The following is a 22,473-nucleotide window of genomic DNA, read 5'->3' on the forward strand; positions in this document are numbered from 1 at the left end:
GGGTAGTTGCTGCAACTTGCCTGTTCATTAAAAAGGCAAAAAATAAAAATAAATAAAATAAAAAATAAAAACCCAAAAAGTTAACTATGGACCAGCCACTGATACTCTGGATCCCACATCAAGTCTCCAGTTTTTCTGAAGACAAAAATCCAATCTTGTCTGACAAGGGGCTGAATATTACAGTACCAGGGTCAGTTGCTAGACTGGTCTCATCCAACTCTAAAACCTTGCCAGACACTTAACCCAGCCACTCTACTCCTTGTATCACAAAAGTCTCAAATTCATGATTATTTGGAACAAATAGACCTGGTCTACTCGAGCAAAAAGAGCCCCTAACATGCTGAAAAAGTAGTTTGTACATGGGAGTATTTCTATACTTAATGGTCAATATTGAACTAGTTATGCAATGGTCTCTCTCCAAGAATTCATTGAAACAAAAGGTCTTTCCACCCAGAACTTCAGCTCAAAATTCTGAAATTGAAGCCCAAACTTGGGCAACTGGAATTAGGAAGAGGGAGGGTATTAACTGTAAATGGATTCCAAATGACCTTCTCAGTGATTGAGACTCATGGTGCAATCTATAAAGAGACAGGTCTTCTTAGTACCAGCAACAACAACAACAAAATTAAATATGAAAAAGAGATTCTTTCACTGTTTCAGGCAGTAAATGACCCTAAAATAGTAGCCATAGTACACTGCAGAGGGCATCAGAGAGGAGACTCAAAATTAATAAGAGGAAACCACGCAGTTGATGATGGAGCTAAATGTGTGCTTTATCCAGAAAGACTCTCTAGCTGCCTTTGATCCCCTCTCTGTCTCTCTACAAATTTGGTCCCTCCTACCCAGAGGAACACATAGACAAAACAAAAATGGCAGGATTTCAAATGTCTCCTGTTTTGAGGTGGGGAAGTGGGGTAGATGACAGAAAATCAAGGAAAGTTCTGGTTACCAGAAAAGGTAGCCTGGGCAATTATTAAACGTGCCCAACGTTCAACCCCTTATGGAAAAGAAACTGTAAAACTGACTTCTTGGGGTGATAAGAACCACAAATTTATTTAAAGATCATAGCTAAACTAACAGAATAGTATATAGAAGGCCAGCAAAATAATATTCAGAAGAGGCCACCTGTTACAAACCCATTAGAGAGGGCACTACAAGCCCAAGTCCTGCTGCCTGGAGAAGACCCGCAAGTGGACTTTACAGTCATGCCAACCACTTCAGAAGGATTGAAATATCTCCTAGATTTTGTGAGTATTTTTACTAGATAGATAGAAGCCTTCTATTGCAGAACAGAAAAGGAGCAGAAGTTATGAAAGGACTTTTAAAAGAAATTATTCCCATGTTTGGACTCCTTGCTCTGTCTAAAGTGACAATGGACCCACTTTTATTTTAAAGATAGTGTATGAGAGACTTGGAATATGAGGGAGATTATATACAGCTTGGGGAACCCAATCAAATGACAAAACTGAAAGGGTCACTTGTATAAGACTGCCTTGTCAAAAACCGTGTCAAGAAGCTCGAGAGAATTGGTAAAAATTTTTGCCTGTTGCTCTGACACACATCAGAACCACCCTCAAAGGAAGCTCAAACTCAGACTGTTTAAGAATTGCATGGAAACTCCTTTCTGTGGGGAAGTAGCTCCCACTACACCCTGACGAGGAAATTGAACTGCCAATAAAACACACAATCAAACTAGGGCAGGTGATTGCATACCTATTTACTGCAATAGGTATGCAAACCTAAAACTTTCTTCTCCTGCAGAGATAAGACTTCATCCCAAAGAACCAGGGGATTGAATATATTTAAAATCTGGAAGCCAGTGTCCCCTTAGAACCAACTTAACCCCATTTGGACAGGACCTTTTGTAATTTTACTAACTACTCACTGTTTTCTTAAATTACAAGATGTAATTCTCTAGATTCATTGCATCAGAATAAAGAGGGTGTAGGGACCAAAAGATTCAAGTGAGCCTACAAATGCCTATTCCTGTGATCTAGGACCATGACTCACATTAAAGCTAAGGAAAGTCAAATAGATGAGAAAAGCCAAGCAATGAAAGACTTTTTTGGCCCTATTCTCCTAGTTGTTCTATTTGTATAGTGTTAATCTTCGATCGACTTATGCTCTTTTGTGTTTTACCAGAAGCTTGGAGTCATAGTCAACGCAGTTGAAATATAGCTAATGAGACTTGCATACTGTCATAACTAGGATAAGACAATAAGTACCCTCTTTGTCTTACTCTTTTAGCCCTCCTGCTTAACTGTGTTGGCAGATAACCTTTAAGATATAATAGGCTTTTTTTGTCACTCCCTTGGTAAATCAGTATGATTTCCATTTACCTTACTATTTTCTCCACCCTAATATTTGCATGGATAATAACTCTAGCCAGAATCTCTCAAAGGCTGCCAACACAGGAAGTTTAACAGACTATTGGATATGTCACCTAAAATCCCTCTTTACCCATAACCCTACTGACCCCAAGGTCTTACCAGTAACTAACTTTGCTGAGGTTCCTAATTTTACAGTGAGATATGGTAAAAGTCTCTCTGAAGTAACATATCAAGTAAGGGTTGATCAGGACCCAAGGCCCCACTCCTTGTTCCATGGAGGACCTTGAGCTACATACTTTAGGAGTATAAGTTGTCCTGAGCCTATTAAAGTTACTATAATCAACAAACTATTTGGACTGTCACTTCCTAATGTAAGTTCAGCTTGGATTCTGTGTAAAAGAAAGCCAACATTACAAGGCTTCTCTCTCCTGTACCACTGAGATCAAGTCTGTCAAGGAAATCACCGCACCTTTCCCCTTGGCTTGGCCTATCCAAAACTCAATATTTGGGATACGGAATCGCTATTTCTTCAATTACAAATCTTTAAAGGTATTTTCAATAACTTCAGACCCTTAGAACACCAATCAAAGGTTCCAGCCCCACTAGTTACAGACCCCTTGTTTGATCCAATCCAGAAAGTTTTACCCCCAGACTCAGAGCTCAAATTTAAATAATTTGCCAGAGGTCATGTGTGTTTCATCAGGATATCTGTTTGTCTGTGTGGGGTTTAAGGGGCTCCATGGGAAGATATACATCTAGACAGATGGGTAATTGGGGGAACTTTGTTGGGGTACCTGGCTATGCTTATTTCTATCTACTGGTCCCCTAAAACTTCAGCTTTGGGCCAGATCACTAAAATTATTCTGAAGAATTAAGAGAGAGCCTTCTGTCTTCTTGACTGAATACCACAAAAATGGATTTATATATACATTTGCTAGAACACTTTTACCCTGGTAGGGGGTGGAAGCTCATGAACACATGATTAGAAATTTATCTATCATCCTAGAAAACATAGCTAACAAAACCATCTGGGTTATTTCTACTTTGCAAGAAGGAATGGAAACCTTAGCTAAAGTGGTGCTCAATAATCTAATTGCTTTAGACTACATCCTAGCTGAGCAAGGAGGGGTTTGTGTTATTGCAAACACCACTTGTGTTTACATTAACACTATTGCTGAAGTTGAAACTCTCCTTGAAAAGATTGAAAAACATGTCCCACTTCAACAAATATCCCTTAGAAGCACCAAGAATAAATCATCAGTTCTCAAGATTGCTTTCCTGGATTCCCCAAGGCATTAAATCTGTAACTTATGGGCTACTTAAGTTAGAAATGTCAATTTTATTGATCCTAGTCATAGTTTATGTCATAATGAGATGTACTTCAAATGTAGTACACCAATTCCAAAGGAACTCATGTTATGGTTACAGACTGACTCTGGTGATCCTAAGGCCTATCTTGCTTGTGCATCAAGACAATTTCAGGCCTCTAACTAAGAAGGATATGGCACCTTCTTCAGCAGTTAAGTACTTTAAGAAGAATGACCTCCATCACTACAGTCCTCACAAATAAGTAGTGAAATATCTGGGGGTGTGATTTATTAGCTGCTCAGTGAGGCAGGCACCTTTAGGGGAAAACTCCTACATTAATGCACCTTCAAAATTGTGCTTTCTTTTTGTTTCAGCTAAAATTCTTTGGAGAAGTTTGCAAAGATTCAGTCAAGCTCACTGAGCCATTCTGACACATTCTTTTAGGCCTGCTAGAATAAATTTGGCTCATTATAATATCAAATTGAGCATGCCCAGAAGATTCATGTCTTCCATCTTTCCTTTGTGAACATATGCTCTATGACCTTGAACTGAGCACATCCGGAAATGGGTCCACCATTTTTTCTGTTTTGAATAATGATCTTAAACCGAGCATGCTCAGAAACATGACCACATGTACATGTGCTTTCCTATGTGAATATGTATAGGCTCCTTGAATAAAATTCCCAGTCTTCCTTTTTTCAGGGAGACTATTGCTCTGCAAGTAACTCTAGTGCTGTCCTTACCCTTACTTGCTATGCGTGATAAAACTTTCTCCATTGTTTTATCCTCTAGTTATGCTTATTGGCTTTGAGCTCACTAAGAGCAGAACTCACTGCATTCAGTTACATATCTCCACCATACTTTAATTTTCTTCAAGGAGTTTCCAGAAGTGAATCCTGGATGACAATTTGGAAAACCTCGTTTCTAGTTTTGACTAAAGGAAATTACACTTAACTTTTGTCTCATTTCCAAATAAGGAATAAAGACCCTTAGGTCAACAACCTCATGGAAACAAGGGTAAGAGTCTCTAATATTTTTGAAAATGTATACAAGTATATATGAAATTATATAAATAAGAATATACATATGGGTAGGCTAATTCAAATAATTTCAAAACTAATTCATTGATTCATAATATGGAGTTAATTTTATGGTCAAAAACGTTTGCCAGAATTTACCTGCAAATGGACAAATTAGTCTTTTCAAATTATGAGTTCCTTTTCGTGCTACTCAAAACAGTTAAGAGTATTGCCCTAAAAAGATAAATGCTATAATAGGTCTTTGAAGTAGGAACTGGTTTTGCTACCTTTCTCCCCCATTCTGCCTCCTTTGGAGTCATTAAAGCAATATTCTTGAAGTGTGAATGTCTTGCAAGTAGCTTCTAATGCACTCACCCTTCACTCTGTTCCTCACTAATCAGAGGTAACCTCCTTTACATTCCTAATTATGCCTCCTTCAAAGAGCATGAAGTCCAATATTGGCTGTAAATGGTTTAAATGCATTTCTGCTTTTGACTGGGGCTGCTCCTACCGACTTGCATCCTGACATCAGAGCAATCCCAAGGATAATATGTCCCAGGGGCATCTGGCCAGTAGAGGTTTTTCAGGGTCACTTCCCTTTCTCTCCTTCCAGCCACCTGGAGGCTCTTCCCTAACTGGTTGATTGTCTTAGTCTCTGCCCAGAAGAAGAATTATCTAAAAAGGCCACCATTATATAAAGGAGTGATTTTCAAATTAAATCCATAAAAATAAGAATAAAGCAAACTTTGAAAAATAGTGTTAAAAATGAGATCTCTAGGCCCCACATTCCACATATTTTAATTCAGTGGGTTGGGGTTAAGGCTGGGAATGTGTTTGAAATGAACAGCCTAACCAGTTTAGCCATAGGTGATCTGCATTTTGAGAAACACTCTCTTACAGAATAATGTTCATCCCGGACCCAGCTAACTCCCCAGATTCCTTCCCCATGTCACCCCCCAGCTCTTGTCCTTAGTGTGCACTCACATGCTAGCCTACCCTCTTCTGTCCTCTCAGCCTTGAAGTCCTCCATCTCTCTGCCACACAAACTGTGTGTTTTCAAGGTCTTCAGATACCTTCTCCGAAGATTTCCCTGAGATACCATTTAGAATTCTCTCCTTGACATTTCTGAAGCACCCAGATTCTATATCACTTATCCCTTTTTTGAATATTTCTGTCATTACATTTATTGTTAACATATCAGCATTCACTACTAAACCATGAAATATTTAAAAGTATAAATTACATCTGACTTATCTTTTTCTAGCAGAGGGCTGTGTCTTATAGCAACTACTATAAATGTGTATAAAAGTAAACTTACTTTTATTTAATCTATTAGATGCATTTAAGGTTAATTAAACTTCTCTTCTGTCTTCCTTCAGAACACTGAGGGAGAAACCATCTCTGATCAGGATGTAATATGCAACTCAATTAACCAGAAATCAATGTGGCTATGACAGAATTTTGAAAGTTACTCACCTTGTTTTGTCAACTTTGGGCTCCAGAATATTGCTCATCACAGACAAGTTATAAGTATCAAACTATAAAAATAATTTGAATTATTTTTAATGAGGGACCTTATAAAGGTACTAAAATACTTTCTTAAAAGAATTGATAACACTATATATTATAAAGAATGTGAGGGAACTGGTCACCCTTGTATATGTTAGGACAGTGAATCAGAACAAGTTTTGGAGTACAATTTGACAGTGTCTATTAAAATATAAAGTATAAGGATTAAATTCCACCATTTTGTAATCTTTACTGGAGGCATTCACACACAAATATATAGTAAAATGCACAAAAATATTCATTAAATATTGAATGTAATAATTGCAAAATTTATAGCAATAAAGGAACAAGTAAGCAAATATTAATACATTCACTCTATAGGATAATAGGCAGCAGTGAATTATAAGATACATCTACATGTGCTGATATAAAATGATCTTTAATATGTGTTGCTGAGTTTAAATCAAAAGTTGGAGAACCTATATTGCAGGTTACTATGTACTTACTTTTTGAAAACAGAAAGTATATGTCTACATTTAACTGTAGCTGAAAATGTAAACATTTGTATAAAACAATGTTGAAGAATATGACACAAACCTGGGATATAGGCTACCCCTCGTGAGGAAGTGACTGGAATTGGCACAGTGGATGTGAGAAGGAGGGGTAGCACTTTGTTCCTTTTGTCTGACTATATTTTAAATGAACTTGTACTCACATTACTTTCATTATGGAAATCTTGTATATAAATGTTATGCTATGAAATGACAAATACATTCTGTTAACATACTTTGCATAGTAGACTACAGTATTCATACGGCTAACTTACTTAAACAAAACACTATGTAGTTAGCCAGATTAAATGTAAAAATGTAAAAGGAACTGCTTACTCCAGGTCATTGTAAATTAAAGGGACACATAAACACAACTACAAATTTTCTATCTCCATAACCTAATATCAGTTCCTGAGAAATGGATGGCATGATTTAGTTAGCTTGAAGTTGCAGTTTCCAAAGGATGCAGAGTTTCTGATGCTGTCAACTCTTTTCACAAAAGATTGATGAGATACTTAATGAGCCTATTGAAAACAGATATTTCTGTTTCGTTATCTTCCTTTCCACTAATTCTCTATCAATGATCTCATGCCCACATGCTACCTACACTTGCCCTGTGTTTGTCTTCTATCCTGAACTAATGACAAATTCCAAAAGTCCTTATTCTCTGCACACCCTCCTCTCTGTTTATTTACCAGGAATAGCTGCACAGGACTGCAACAATGTCTTTCACTAGCAGGAACCAAAGCTGCCACTTCTGAATGCTGAGTTCTCTGCACATGGCAAGAAAGAGGGGAATATTTTACATTCCCCACAACTGAAGAGGTCACCGTAATTGGGGGTTTAGGCAAAAATGTATTTTGCTTGCCCTTTGCTTCTCCTTTTGAAAGAAACATGGAGGCCAAGATACTGTGTGTGTGTGCACTCGCGTGTGTGTGTGAGGCCTAAGGCTTATGCAGTTTTGAAAAGCCCTCATTAGGAAATCAAGTAAAAAGTTATAAGTAAAAATTACTAGTACCCCTCTCAGGTCCTTGGAAAGACATGCAAGTATAGGGCCCTGAGACTTAAGTGTCATTACTTTCTCTGTAAGTCCTCTCTGATCAATGTGTAATAACAGTAAATGTGCATCTAGGCCAAGAACACAGGGTGGCTGTGTCATTCCACATCTGCTGTCGAGTGAATCACGCAAGCACTCAGCGTGTTTAGAGGTTAAGTAGCTGTAATGATGGTGAAAAGAAGGATGCTAAATCATATTATATGAGCATACATTTTGCCCTAGATTATTTGAAAAACATCTATGGTATAGGTCATGAGTAATATCAACCAAATCCTGCCTTGATACTCAAAGTGTAATGATTGAATATTTATCTCCCACTCCAATTTCTATATTGAAATAAAGAAGCAAAGATGTTGGGGAAGAGGCTGATTACATCATGAAAGTAGAATTCTTATGAACAGGACTATTATCCTTATTAAAGAGGCCTCATAGAGCTCATTCAGTCCCCACATGTGAGGAGACTGAGTGGGGTCTCACCAGATAACCAATCTACCAACACCTTGATCTTACACTTCTCAGCTTCCAGAATTTTGAGAAATTAATTTCTATTGTTTATAAGCCACTCACTTTATGGTATTTTGTTATAGTAGCCTGAATAAACTAAGACCAAATAAATAAAATAAAAAGCCCAGTGCCTTTCAAGGACCCAGGAATCTCATATGTATAGGTAGCTTCCATTTCATGACAAAACAATTTCAAACCAAAGAGCAATGTTATTCATAGAGATCTTCAACATGAATTTTATGCACATTTTAGTTGACAGACTTTTTAATCAGTAGTTTACTTGTAGAAATGGAACTGTTCTCTTTACATTAATAATGTGAATAATAAAGTTAATGTCTTTTCCATAGCTTCAGAAAGCATACACTGAAGTCCCTGAAAGGGCACTGGCAACAGAAAGAGTACACTGAACTTGGATTAAGGAAGGCCACTTATATTTGAGAGTATTGTCCTATTAGCTTATCATAAAATATTGGAAGCGAGGGGGAGTTTACCACTCACTAAAAACCCTGGAAGGAAGCTGTGAGAATCTAAGAAAAGTATTGAAACTTAATAGCAGATCTCCTTTTTAATATTACATGGGTAATTGTAGACAAAATTTAATAGTCTTCTTTATATAAATATTCTGATGAAGAAAATAGAACAGAAAATAATTTTTTAAATTTATAATAATTGTATTCTAGTTTATCTTGTCAGCTAAAGATGCATTTCCTTCATCTTCTGTCTGTATTTGTCAAATAATTTCTCGACTTCCTCTCTAACAATTATAATCACCATCACTACCATCACTTTGCATTTTGTTTAGAGACAGGGTCTCACTGAGTTGCTTAGCGCCTAGCTTTTGCTGAGACTGGCTTTGAACTCTCAATCCTCCCACCTCAACCTCCCAAGCTGCTGGGGTTACAGGGTTGTGACACCAGGTTCAGCATGACACCTACTCTTAATATGAGCTCTCACTCTGTTGGTCACTGCCAAACACTGCACAGATCAACAGGACCTTCACTATAGACAAAGGAGCTGCCACAATCCTAGGAGATCCCTTTGATAACTATGCCCACATGGAACCAAGGATGCCTTCCCATTCCCTACCCTATTCATCTGGGAGCTTTCAGTTACAAGGGCCAGAAAACCAAAAAAATGGAATTAAAAAAAATCATTTGACTAAAAGTCTAGGCAGGACTGTCATCAGCAGACACTGATACAATACTCAATCCATGCAAAAGGAATTTCTTTTTCTCTGTCTTCCATAGTTTCCTTGATGTCAGCTCCCACAGAAGCTCCAGGTTCTCCCCTTGAAACTAAAAAAAAAAAAAAAAGAAAAGAAAAATTTCTCATATTTTCCCCACAACATGTCAAATGGCAGTATCCCATGAGTCCTTGGATTCTGTCTCATTGGCCCACATTGTCATGTGGCCATCACAAAGCACCACTATCACCACAGAGTAAGTACAATAAGATGATTGGCTTATGGTTCAATGTTGGATGACATGATATTCCTTTCCTAAATGAGAATAGAGTAGAAATAACTTTCCAAAATGAAAATCAGGAACAGAGTAGAATCGAGGCTAAGGGAGAAGATATCAGCACCCAAACTATGTCTACTGTGTGATATTCCCATGTGGAAATGAGAATTTGAAACATTGATGAACAACTATTCACATGCATTCAGCTAAAAATAATAAACAAAACTGTTGATCTCACATTCTCCCTCTCCCCCAAGAATAAGAGGGGTCAATTGATTATTATCTGCAATTTAGAAAACCCTACCAAGAAACAATATATTTAATTACTATATTTATGTATTTTTCTTCTCTAGGGTAAACTATGGAAACCTGACCATAGGATCCAAAATATTCCCCTAAAGACTGAATTTGAATAAGAAGAAAACAGGCATGAAAATAATAATGACCCAACAACAGAGCAACAATATTCTTCCCATAGGGATTTCTAACAATCAACTGCTGACACCCAAGTATGCCTTTATACTACATATTTTTAAATTTTCTTATGCAAGTACTTTCTATCTCTATGAGAATGTATTGAATTGCCAAAATGATAACTATACTTGGAATCTTTGAAATGTAAAAATTAGAAAATGTATTCAATCTTATACATATGAGTTTAAGATTGTTACATTTACTGCCAGTAACATCCCTGAAGTATGACACATACAATATTGTGCCATGCGTACTGGTGAGACAAGTATGGGTCTGAATTTTCACCACACTTAACAAAAAATGTTTAGACTTGAAGAAGCAACAGCAAAAACAAAAAGGGAATTTTCTTTTTTGTATGTTAACAGATTTCATACCACACCAAAACAAATTGCTGTTCAACTTGCGTTTCAATTATAGAAAATATATTGGGTTGAGGGAAAAAAAGAAATGTGAGTTCAAGTCTAATCCTTGTCACTAACCAGCTGTGTGATCTTGGGCAAGTCACTTTACATCTTTGTTTTACCTTCTTCATTTACACAATGAACAGACTGGCAAAGATTGACTTTTTGAGTTCCCAACCTTTAACTTGGTAGACTTTCGTGGAAAAAAAACCAAAAAACATACTAAATAGGGAGCTCGGTTTACCTACATATCCAAAACGGAACATTACTATCCATTTCCCTCCTGGGAAATTGATATCAGGTGATGGGTATAGAAAGTTTGTAGGATGATTCTGGGTTTTACAAACAAATTTCCATGTACCTCTTTAATTTGCGATTACCTTAAGTAAGCAATTCCCTTTACACTTTTATTTAAAAATAACAAGCTGTGTTTGAAGTGCCAGTATACACCATTTATTACGCTCTCCAACCCAAACACAAAAACATTTGTACTTATGTTATGACTTCACCTGGTGGCTTTCATTTTCCCCAACATAAAGACAGGGTGAAGCAAAGTAATAGAAAAATAGAAAACATCTTTGTCGGAAAATGAGATTGCAGCTGTGTAACTGGAGCACACAACCATAAATCAGAATGTCAAATCCAAAACACATGACTTTTTTGCAAGTTCTCCATGTGCGCTCTAATGTGATTACAGCCTGGTTGCTATTATGATTTAAAACAAAGTCTTTCATGCTAGAAGCAAAATTCGGAATGTGAGCCACCTGGGGGAGAGAGCTGCAGGCAAGGGAGCGACATACCCCTTTCTGTCATTGAGGTGGGCTCCAGGCATTTCAACCTGGGTTGTCAGGTGTGAGAGAGCGAGAGGATACAGAGGAACCTTGGCAGAGGTCTTAACATGAGGGACAAATTAGCCAGCGGTGCTCAGCTCTGTTTGACAATCTGAAATTAGTTTCTTTCTCCCTGTTCACCATCTTTTCTTTTTTTCTTTCTTTTTTTTTTTCCCTAAGCAGAATTCTGAAGCCAAATACAAAGATTACAGAAGTCATTCTTTCCTGCCTATCACATAAACAAATGGCCCAGCTGTTATTGCTAAGATTCCAGTTTTAAACTTGGACTTTCTTGTATAAACTTCAATGTAATGGTATTTAAAGTGTCATAGGCAATAAGCATCTAATCCTACTCAATAAATTGTAGGCTCGTTGCATGAACTCCTAGAGCTGTTAAAGACAGCTGTGCTTTTTTTGTAATTTAAGTCATTTCCAAATTGGGCAGCTCTCCAGGTGTATTTTCAGACAAACAATGTGTGCTGGAAAAAAAAAGTGATGTTCTGAATCTTTCAGCAATGGAATAAACACAAAGGAGTAAGAGCTGGGGTATAACCTGGTGAAAACATAGGGCCTGCTCACTCCAAGAGGGCAGGTATCAAGGTAGGGGTGCTAGGACACTGCTCTTGCTTCCTCACACTGTTAGAATATGAGCCAGGACACTCTCCCCCAAGAGCCTTTTGCATGCACTATTACCTTTGTACTAGCTGGTGGTTGGGGTGATGCCATAGATAGGTATCAGGAATGGAAATTAACAATTTAGTATTTCTCAAAATAGGACCTTTGACTTTAATAGCAGAGACACAACCCTAAAATAGAAAAATCCCCTTCCATACCAATATTTAAAGGATCCAGACAAAATGGACCAATATTTAAAGGGGTCTGGACAAAATGGTTTATACCCGGGTGATGTCATTAAAACAAATCCATATAATCAAAAGGAATTCCCAGAGATCATTTTATCTAGCTCACTGTCTCTAAGAAGACCCACAAGGAAAGCATTTGAAAATAAATATATAAAAGTTATTTAATACATAAATCAGGAAGTATTAAGTGAGTCCTCTTTTGGTGCGTAGGGCTCAAAGTGGGCAGGGTGGGCAGGCACTTCTCTATATCCACCCCAAATTGAATATTCTTCAATCAGATGATGTACCTGAGTTCAAGCCCACAGCCAGGAAACAGCAGCCCAATTCATCCCAACCATGATCTGGTGATAGCTGGTGCTTTTCAGGGAGGCCATTGCAAGCTTTGCTTCTAGAGCTCACTCTAGAGCAGGACAGTGTTGTTGCTGGCTTTATTCACGTCGATCTTTATTATCAGCCGTTGTTCTGAGCCTAGAAGAACTTACCCACTTTTGTTCTACACTGCTCCAAGATACCGTGCACTATCTTTCAGGCTGAATATATTTGATGTCTGCCTCGTTGTCAACAATGCAGAGAAAACAGAGAAAGGCACAAGGAAAACATAAATCACAGACCTGGAGCCCACAGGGCAGCTCCCCTGGGCTCTCTGTGGTGGGTTGAACTTCATCATAGACAAACTAGGCCTGAAATGAATCAACACCTCCTTCAGCTTCTGGCACGTAACACAAGCTCACAGGTGGAAGGAGTTCCAGGCTATGACTCAGCATTACTTTTGGCTCAGGTGGACAGCTGGACAGCTACCCCTACTCCCAAAACTCTTAGAAGTAGCCTCTTGGATCCCCATCCCCAGAGGATCCCCCAAATGACAGGGCTACATGTGCCCCTAGGAAACTTTCAAGTGAGAGATTGATAATTAGGACTCCGCTCCTGCAGGAATTCAGGTAGGTATTCCTACTATTCCCCTTGGAGAAAGGAAAGCTCAGACCTACACCTGGGTGGGACACTTCACCTCAGGAAAAAGCAGTGGCCCTCTTGTTCCTAGTCCCGTGGAACAAAATCTCTCAGGCTTTGCTGGGTTTTGAGGGAAAACTCAACAGCTCTACATAGATTAAAGCCCTAACCAAAAAATGTCTAGAAACAACTAATTTCTCAGTGTCACTCCAAACAAGTACGACATATGAGACACATGGTGATTATCAAAGAATCAGAAACGATCAGACCTTCAGCTAGCCAATCTAGTCCCATTTCTCTCACTAAAAGTCTCTAAAAGCTTAGAAAAATATTGTCAAAACTACACATATATTATTCAGAATTTTGTTCTCAAGACAACTTACCCAATGCTACAGGGAGCATAACTCCTACTAAAATTCTGTTTAAATCTCACGAAAGTGCCTTCAAACAAGGACATGCCCCACAGAATGGAATGATGGGTAGTTTTCTTGTGTGTGAGTGTGAGTGTGGTGTGTAAGCTAAAAGCTGGAGGATGAACTTATTGAAACCATCTTCTGTTCTACTTTAATTTTCACCAGCTTTTGCTAGTTTACTTTAACAAGTAACGTTTGATTTAATTCAGTCCTGCTTTTGTTTACAAAGTGAACGAGAGCCAGCAAGTCGTGGCCTGGCTAATTTGCACATCCACTGCCTTGGTCTCCTCCCCTTTAAACAAAAATCTGGAGTTTGTGATTTATTGTTGATTTGGTTAGCTCAAATGATTTCAAAACCTACCTTCCACCCCATCCTTGAGATTTCACCAAAAGCCCCCAACTAATTTTTACTACATCGGCAGAGCTGGCCCCACACTCCACAAAAAAAACAAAGCAAAACATATCTGACCTCCCAAGATTTGAGATGCCAACAACAGGGGATGAGAGATGGGAGAAGAAGAAAGCAAGACGCTATATAAAGCCATAGCTTAGACATTAAACCGACTCATTCAGAAGAATAATGTCATACTAACAAATAAAATGGTAATTGTTGATAACAGATCCCTTTGAATCTATGTGAACCACCCTTGTTGGACAACTAGGCAAACCAGATGTTCTCAAATTCATCAGAGTTCAGAGTCTTCTTGGAAGTTCCATTCATAAATCTCTTCCTTTAGAAACTTTGATTATCAGAGTCCAGAGGAAAATCTCTATATTCATGAGGTACCCCCAAATGGTTCTTGAGGTCTATCAAATTTCAAAACATTAGTATAGTCTTTATTAATATTTAATGTCACCTTGTCCCGCAAGTCCAATCTCCTCCTTGGCTTGAATTCTCCACTCAAAATCTTTTTTATTCTAGTCTGTGCTGTTCCTTGTATATAAGGGGAGGGGAGAAAAAGGGAGGAATAACACTCCTGCTTCCCTTGCTACAAAATCCATATGCATATTACTGCTGGGGGCTTGTTCCTCAAAATCACTCCCTGGCACTGACATGGCTTGACTTTCACAGGCATAGTGTGGCCATAGCTTTCCATCTCCATTCAACCTCCCATTCTAAAGGCAAGGCAAAGCATATTCCCAGTTTCCTAACCTCCCATGCAAACTGCTACCTTTTTGAAATCTAGCCACTTTCCTTCAATTTGCGTATTTCAATGCAATCTCATTTGAAATAAAAAGGGTACTTGCCCAATACTTGTGAGGGAATGACTATTAACTCTGAGAGGAAAGAAACTATGCCCATCCCTGTATTCCCAAAGAATACCCTGGCATAGGCCCATGGCAGATGTTCAACAAATATTTGTTGAAAATACTAATGGATGTCCAAAGACTATTTTAATAAGCTACAACTTTTCAGACTGTACCTTAGCCACATGGAATCATAAAATCTTAGAAATGAAAAGGATGCCCTCCTGATACTAATAAGAAAACTAAGGTAAAGAAAAGTTATGGCCTTCCCAACCTCAACTGCACAAGAATTGTGAATTTCAGACTAGCGAAGAGTCCAAGGTTTGTTGGTTTATGTGTGTGTGTGTGTATGTGTGTGTGTGTGTTTTGTTTTTAGCACTCTTCTATAAAATAATCAATAATCCTTCCTACATCATAGGGTGGAAGAAGAGTAAATATATGTTTGGGTTACATACCTACAAAGTGCTTTCTAATATATCATAACATTTAATGCATTTAAGCTATTATTATTATATTAAATCATATCATGTTCCCTTTCCAAGTATAATGCCTGACTTCCAACTCTTCCACAATCTGGCTCTATTTTGTCAATCTAAGTGGGTTTCCCATTATTGGCCTTGCAATTAAATTCCAACACTTAGCTACTCAGAGTTAGGTCAGATTTCGCAGGTCAAAAGCATAGTATTCTACAAGATTGCCTTCACCTCGGACACCAGCCACAAGCTCCCGGGTTACCAGGCCACCTGCACTTCTGACTAACTGGCTACAAATTCTAAGGCTCCTTCTACTCTCCCAGGTTCACTAATTGAATTTAACAGCTTACAGAGCTCAGAGCTCAGAAAATATGGTACTTACAATTAGATTTTTATATAAAAAATACAAATCAGGAATAGCAATAAAGAGACAAAAGGATTGACGCTGGGAAGGGACAAATACAGGGTTTTAATGTCCTTAGCACTCTTCATCCTCCCAGTACATCAGTGTGTGTTAGGAAAATCACCGGAGATACAGGTATCTGTAGTTTTTATTGGGGTTTCATTATACAGGCATGATTGATTGACTTATTGACCACATGACTGAACTCCACCTCTAGGACAATTCTGCTTCCTTCAGGACTAACTGACATCTCATGGGTAGAACTCCAGTGTTCTAATCACATGGGCCCTATTACATCATCACACATCACCAGCTCCTCACACTGGTCCAGACCATAGTTAATAGAGTTAAGGGGGTTGGGGATGTGGCTCAAGCGGTAGCGCACTCGCCTGGCAAGCGCGGGGCTCTGGGTTCGATCCTCAGCACCACATAAAAATAAAATAAAGATGTTGTGTCCACGGAAAACTAAAAAATAAATATTAAAAAAAGTTCTCTCTCTCTCTTAAAAAAATAGAGTTAAGTAGTAGATAATTTCCATCTCTATGACTTTATTCATAGATATGAAAGCAAGAGGCATCACAATACCAGAACTTAAACTACACTACAGAGCCACAGTAACAAAAATGGCATGGTATTGGCACCAAAATAGATTCATAGGCCAATGATACAGAATAGAAGACACAGAGACAAACCCACATAAATACAGTTATCTCATACTAGACAAAGCAACCAAAAACATACTTAGAGAAAAGATAGCCTCTTCAACAAATGGTGCTGGGAAACCTGGAAATCCATGTGTAGCAAAATGAAATTAAACCCCTTATCTCTCACCTTGCACTAAAATCAACACAAATTGGATCAAGGACATAGGCACTAGAACAGAAACTCTGCACCTAATAGAAGAAAAAGTAGGCCCAAATCTCCACCATGCCAGAGTAGAACCTGACTTCTTTAACAAGACTCCTAAAGTGCAAGAAGTAAAATTAAGAATCAATAAATAGGATGGAATCAAACTAAAAAGCTTCTTCACAGCAAAGGAAACAATAACATGAAGAGAGAACCTACAGAATGGGAGAAAATCTTTACCACATGCACCTCTGATAGATATTCATCTCCAGGACATATAAAGAACACAAAAAATTGCACACCTAAATAAATAAATAAATAAACACACACACAAAAAAAACAAACAAAAAAACAACCTAGGCAATAAATAGGCCAAGGAACTGTACAGACACTTCACAGAAGAAGAAATACAATTAGTCAGCAAATGTATGAAAAATTGTTCAACATCTCTAGCAATTAGAGAAATGCAAAGCAAACCTACACTGAGATTTCATCTCACTCCAGTCAGAATGACAATTATCAAGAATACAAGCAACAATAAATGTTGGTGAGGATGTGGGTGGAAAGGTACATTCTACATTACTGGTGGGACTGCAAATTGGTACAACCATTATGGAAAGGACATTTTCAAACCTAAACCTAGCACTAGTACTACAGTAGCTGCAGTAGTACCAAGTATGAAAATAGAATTAAATAATAAGGGGAATTTCCCAAGATTTTTTTCAAATTCCCATTAAAAATAAACCTCAATATATATATATATATATATATATATATATATATATATATATATATATATATATAAAATATTCATACTTCATCTCAAACCCTGTTGTGGCCATAACAGAGAAAATTGGGGAAAATGTAAGCCAAGAGACCCCCACAAAAGGAGAACTTCCATATTTTTCACCCTAACTGTGCTATTGATGATTGCAGAGGAAGGAGATATTGATTTATTTTCTCCTTCATTCTTTATCAGCCATGTTCTTTCATTCTTTATCAGCCATGGTGGCTTTCTTTGAGTTTCCTCTTATTTCAGATAATTCAGGGCCTTTGCATATGCTGTTCCCTCTGTTTGGAATATTAATTGTGCTCCTCATGCTCCTCCCTGCCACCCCTACCAATGAACCATGCCTCTTTTGTATCCACATCCCTTTGCTGCTCCTACTATCAAATAGTAGAGGCGATTTCTCCTCCACTTTACCTGGACAAAACTTCTGACTGATATAATGTAATGGAAGTGCTATGGTTTGGGTAAGTGCTAAGGGTAAGTGCTAAGTGTAAGTAGCCTGTGTATTAAAGATTTGGTTCCCAGCACCATGGAGCTATTGGGAGGTAGCAGATCCTTTCAGAGGTGGGGCCTAGTGGGAGGTCTTCCAGCCACTGGTGCGTACTCTTGAAGTAGGCATGGAAATCCCAGTCAACCCTTCTTCTCTCACTTCCCAGCGATGAGGTGAGCAGTTTGCTCCATGTGTACCCACTGTGGTTTGGATATGAGGTGTCTCCCCCAAGTTCATGTGGTAATACAGGAATGTTCAGAAGTGAAATGGTTATATTGTGAGAGCTGTAACCTAAGCAGTCTGTTCTACTTGGAATGAGCTAAGCAGATGGTAATTGTAGGCAGGTGGGGCATGGCTAGAGGAGGTGGGTCACTGGGGACATGCTCTGGAAAGGTTCATCTTCCCAGCCTCTAAAAGGGTAAGTCAAATGAACCTCTCTTTCTCCCACCTCCCCTGCCCCTCTGCTACCTGGTAACCATGAATGGGGCAGTGCTTCTCCACCACACCCTTGTACTGCTCACCTTGGGCCCAGAGCAATGGAGTTGATCCACCATGGACTGAATCTCTGAAACCATGAATCAAAATTAACTTTTACTCCTCTAAGTTGTTTCTGTTGGGTATTATGGTCAGAGCACAGCTAATCTTCCTAACACAGCACTTCACCATAATGCTACCTTGACATAGGCCCAAAAGCAATGGGATCAACTGACTATGAACTGAAACATTTGAAACCATAAAAACTTCTCTCTTTATAAGTTTATTATATTTTGTTACAGCAACAAAGCTAAATAACACAGAAAGTAAACATTCTGGAACTTCCAAAATCAGATCCTAAGTGGCCTTAGAATTTTTGTTCTCAGAAATATGTAAGATGATCAAGCCATCTTGTCAAAGACAGAGGGCCCATGGGGAGAGACAATAAGCCTTGTAGAAAGATATACCACAGCCACATCAATGTTTATAGCAGCACAATTCACAATAGCTAGAATGTGGAACCAACCTAGATGCCCTTCAATAGATGAATGGATTAAAAAATGTGGCATTTATACAAAATGGAATATTACTCAGACTAAAAAATAACAAGATCATGGCATTTGCAGGGAAATGGATGGCATTAGAGCAGATTATGCTAAGTGAAGTTAGCCAATCCCTAAAAAAACAAATGCCGAATGTCTTCTTTGATATAAGAGGGGTGACTCAAAATGGGATAGGGAGGAAGAGCATGAGAAGAAGACTACCACTAAATAGGGAAGAGAGGTGGGAGGGAAAAAGAGGGAGAAGGGGAGTTGCATGGAAGATGGAAGGAGAACCTCATTGTTATACAGAATACATATATGATGTTGTGATGAGAAAAAGAAAAAAAGTGCGTCACATTAGATTGGATAGAGAGGAAGGATGGGAGGGGAGGGGAGGAGTAGGGAGGATAGGAAGGGCAGCAGAATAGAATAGACATTATGATTGCTGTATGTATATAGGCGACTCTATGACCAGTGTGATTCTGCAATCTGTTCAATTAGAAAAATGAGAAATTATACCCCAATGATTCAAATTTATGAATTGCCAAGATCATTGTAATATCATGAATAGCTAATAAAAAAAATAAAAAAAAGAAAGACATACCACATGGAGAAAAACCAAGATGTCTCAGCTCAAAGATAGCACCAAGACCTAATAGACTAGTGAAGACAATTTGTATTCTCTAGCTCCAGTTTGAGCTATCACTATATGAAACAGAAGCACCATCCTGACTTAATCCTTCCAAATTCCTGACTCACAAAATTGTAAGCAATAAAATAATTATTGCCATTTAAAATTTAATTTTTTGTTGCATAGCGTAAGTATATTACTATACTTTGGTTTACAGTTATATAGGTTCCAGCGTATACATAGATTCTTTTAATCACCCATGAATGGATTTATGGTAGTGACATAATATTCCAAAGTATTTTTGGTACTATCAATAGTACAAAATTATAACTCTACACCCACAAAATCCTAGCAACCACTGATCTACTCTCTGAATAACAGGTTTTTGTTTGTGTCATATACATAGATTCATAATGTAATATTTGAGACTAGTTTCTTTCTATTAGAACAGCTAATTTGAGATTCATTCATGTTGCATGTATCAAGTAGTCATTTTATTGTATGGATTCCCATTCACTGAGGTACTTTACAGTTGGTTCTGGTTTGGGGTAATTTTGAGGGCTATTTTAAGCATTCACCTTAAAGATTCTATTGAAAATAAGTGTTTAGTCCTTTCAATGCTGTGACCAAAATTCCTGACAAGTGCAATTTCTAGGAGGAAAAGTTTATTTGGGGCTCATGATTAAAGAGGTCTCAGTCTATGGCTGACTGACTCCATTGCTTTGGGTCTGAGATGAGGCAGAACATCATGGCAGAAGGAATTGGCAGAGGAAAGCTGCTCACCTCAAGGCAGCCAGGAAGCAAAGAGAGCATGGAAAGAACCAGGGACAAAAGTATAGACCCCAAGGCATGTGCTCAGTGCCCATTTCCTCCAGCCATGCTCCCACTGTATAGTTAACTACCCAATTAGTCCATTCAACTTAGAATGAACTGATTAGGTTACAGTTCTCACAATCTAATACTTTGACCTCTGAACATCCCTGCATTAACACAGGAGCTTTCAGAGGACACCCCATATCCAAACCATAACAGTAAGCTTTCATTTTTAGCATACAAATAACTAGAGGTAAGCTTACTCAGTCACATGAAAGATCTGCATTTCACTTTGTAAGAAACTATCACAGTAGCTGTCCCATTTTTGCTCTCCTGCCAGCAGTACATGAGAATTTTAGTTCTTCCATATCTTTGCCTCACTTATTTTCAGTAGTTTTAAATGATTCTAATGGACATGTATGTAGTGGTAACTTTTACTTTAAATTTGCGTGGTAACAATGGGCACTTCCCATCAGGTATGTCATATTATCATTTCAAACTGTACATATTAAATATTTATGGTTCTTTGTATATCAATTATATTTCAATGAAACTGCTTTTTTAAAGAGATAAGCCCCTTTCTCCTTTGTTTGATCATTAATGGAGGTAAACAGCAAATAGTGGCTAGTTTTTTATGTTTTGTATTCTGCTATAATTCTGTTTTGTATTCTGCTATACATATATGTATGTATATATTTGATATATGTATGTCTTTTTATATATTATGCATGATATTTATTATATATTATATAGGAGGTGTACATGACATATAATCATATATGATATATAATGTGATATATATTATATATGATATATACAAATATGTATTTATACACTAATATGAATATATAAAGAGAAATATATAGATATGTATACATACCTATGTATTTATCTTTCTTCTGCCTTCTCCTCCAAGTACTTCTCCACCTTCTCTGCAAACTCTTGGGATTCTTTCCCAAGAGTTTTATTATGATACTTTCATTTATGATCCTAACTTTCATTTCTTCAGTTACATAATTGAACCGCCTGATTACCTCCTTTCCCTCATGCTTGAACACTGATTATCCTAGAAGAATCGTATGCTTTCTTCATCTCAGTGCTCCCGGAAATCTTTCTAGTTCCTGTTCTCAAACTGCATTACTCTATCTGGCCTACAGCTCTCTGGTGTGATCTGTTGTTTTAAAGCTGGTTTTGTTTCTTCACCCATTACCCTTTACAGGCTTTAGAATTTCTCTTTCTTCCTGGGCCCATCCCAGACCTCATCCTCAGACTTTGGTTCTAATTTCCCTTTAATCAGAGCCCTTGAAGTACACGAAAACTACTCCAACACTAGTCCCTGAAGTTAGAATTCAATCTGTGTCCAGCCCCCACTTTCCTGAGAAGGCAGATCTACCACCTTGTTTAGTACAAATGCAATATGCAAACTGACAGGGTGGAGCCATCATAATATAATTCATGTGGTTTTGCTGTTTATTGATTACAATTTAATCCATTGAGCAAAAAGATGTTTGATTTTAAATAGGGTCTAGATTTTTCTGCCTTTCTAAAAGATTATTTAAAACATCATTTAACTTTTTCTTGGTATTATTTTAACATCAGTTATCTAAATGGATATTATAGCATGACAAACCCATATCTTAGTCAATTGAAAAAGATTATTTCTCTCATAAACATGCCTAGATTGCTATAGATTTATTGTGTTTTATTGTTGGTAGTGTTTCTTCATGTTTTTTCTATTTCTTGTGATTTTAACATTTTCTCCTTTTCTATAAAACTATTTAACTATCTCTGGAAATATCTTTCTTTTAAATTTCTTCTAATTTACTATAAACATTATGTTTGCTAAACTTACCACCCATTCTTCTTTAATTTTTTTTGCTTACCTATGATTTGAATTATTACAATGACATATTAGTTTTATATATTTTACTAACTAAAAATAATTTTAAAATGAATTGAGGCCTGGTTACTTCCTAGGAGAGTTATGAATATTAAATACATTAAAAATGCGTTGAATATCTACAGTCATCTGATCCTTGACAAAGGTGCCAAATATGTACATTGGAGGAGAAAAACACTCTTTTTAACAAATGATG

The sequence above is a fragment of the Marmota flaviventris genome, chromosome 2 (assembly GCF_047511675.1).
Source record: "Marmota flaviventris isolate mMarFla1 chromosome 2, mMarFla1.hap1, whole genome shotgun sequence".
Taxonomy (NCBI): Eukaryota; Metazoa; Chordata; class Mammalia; order Rodentia; family Sciuridae; genus Marmota; species Marmota flaviventris.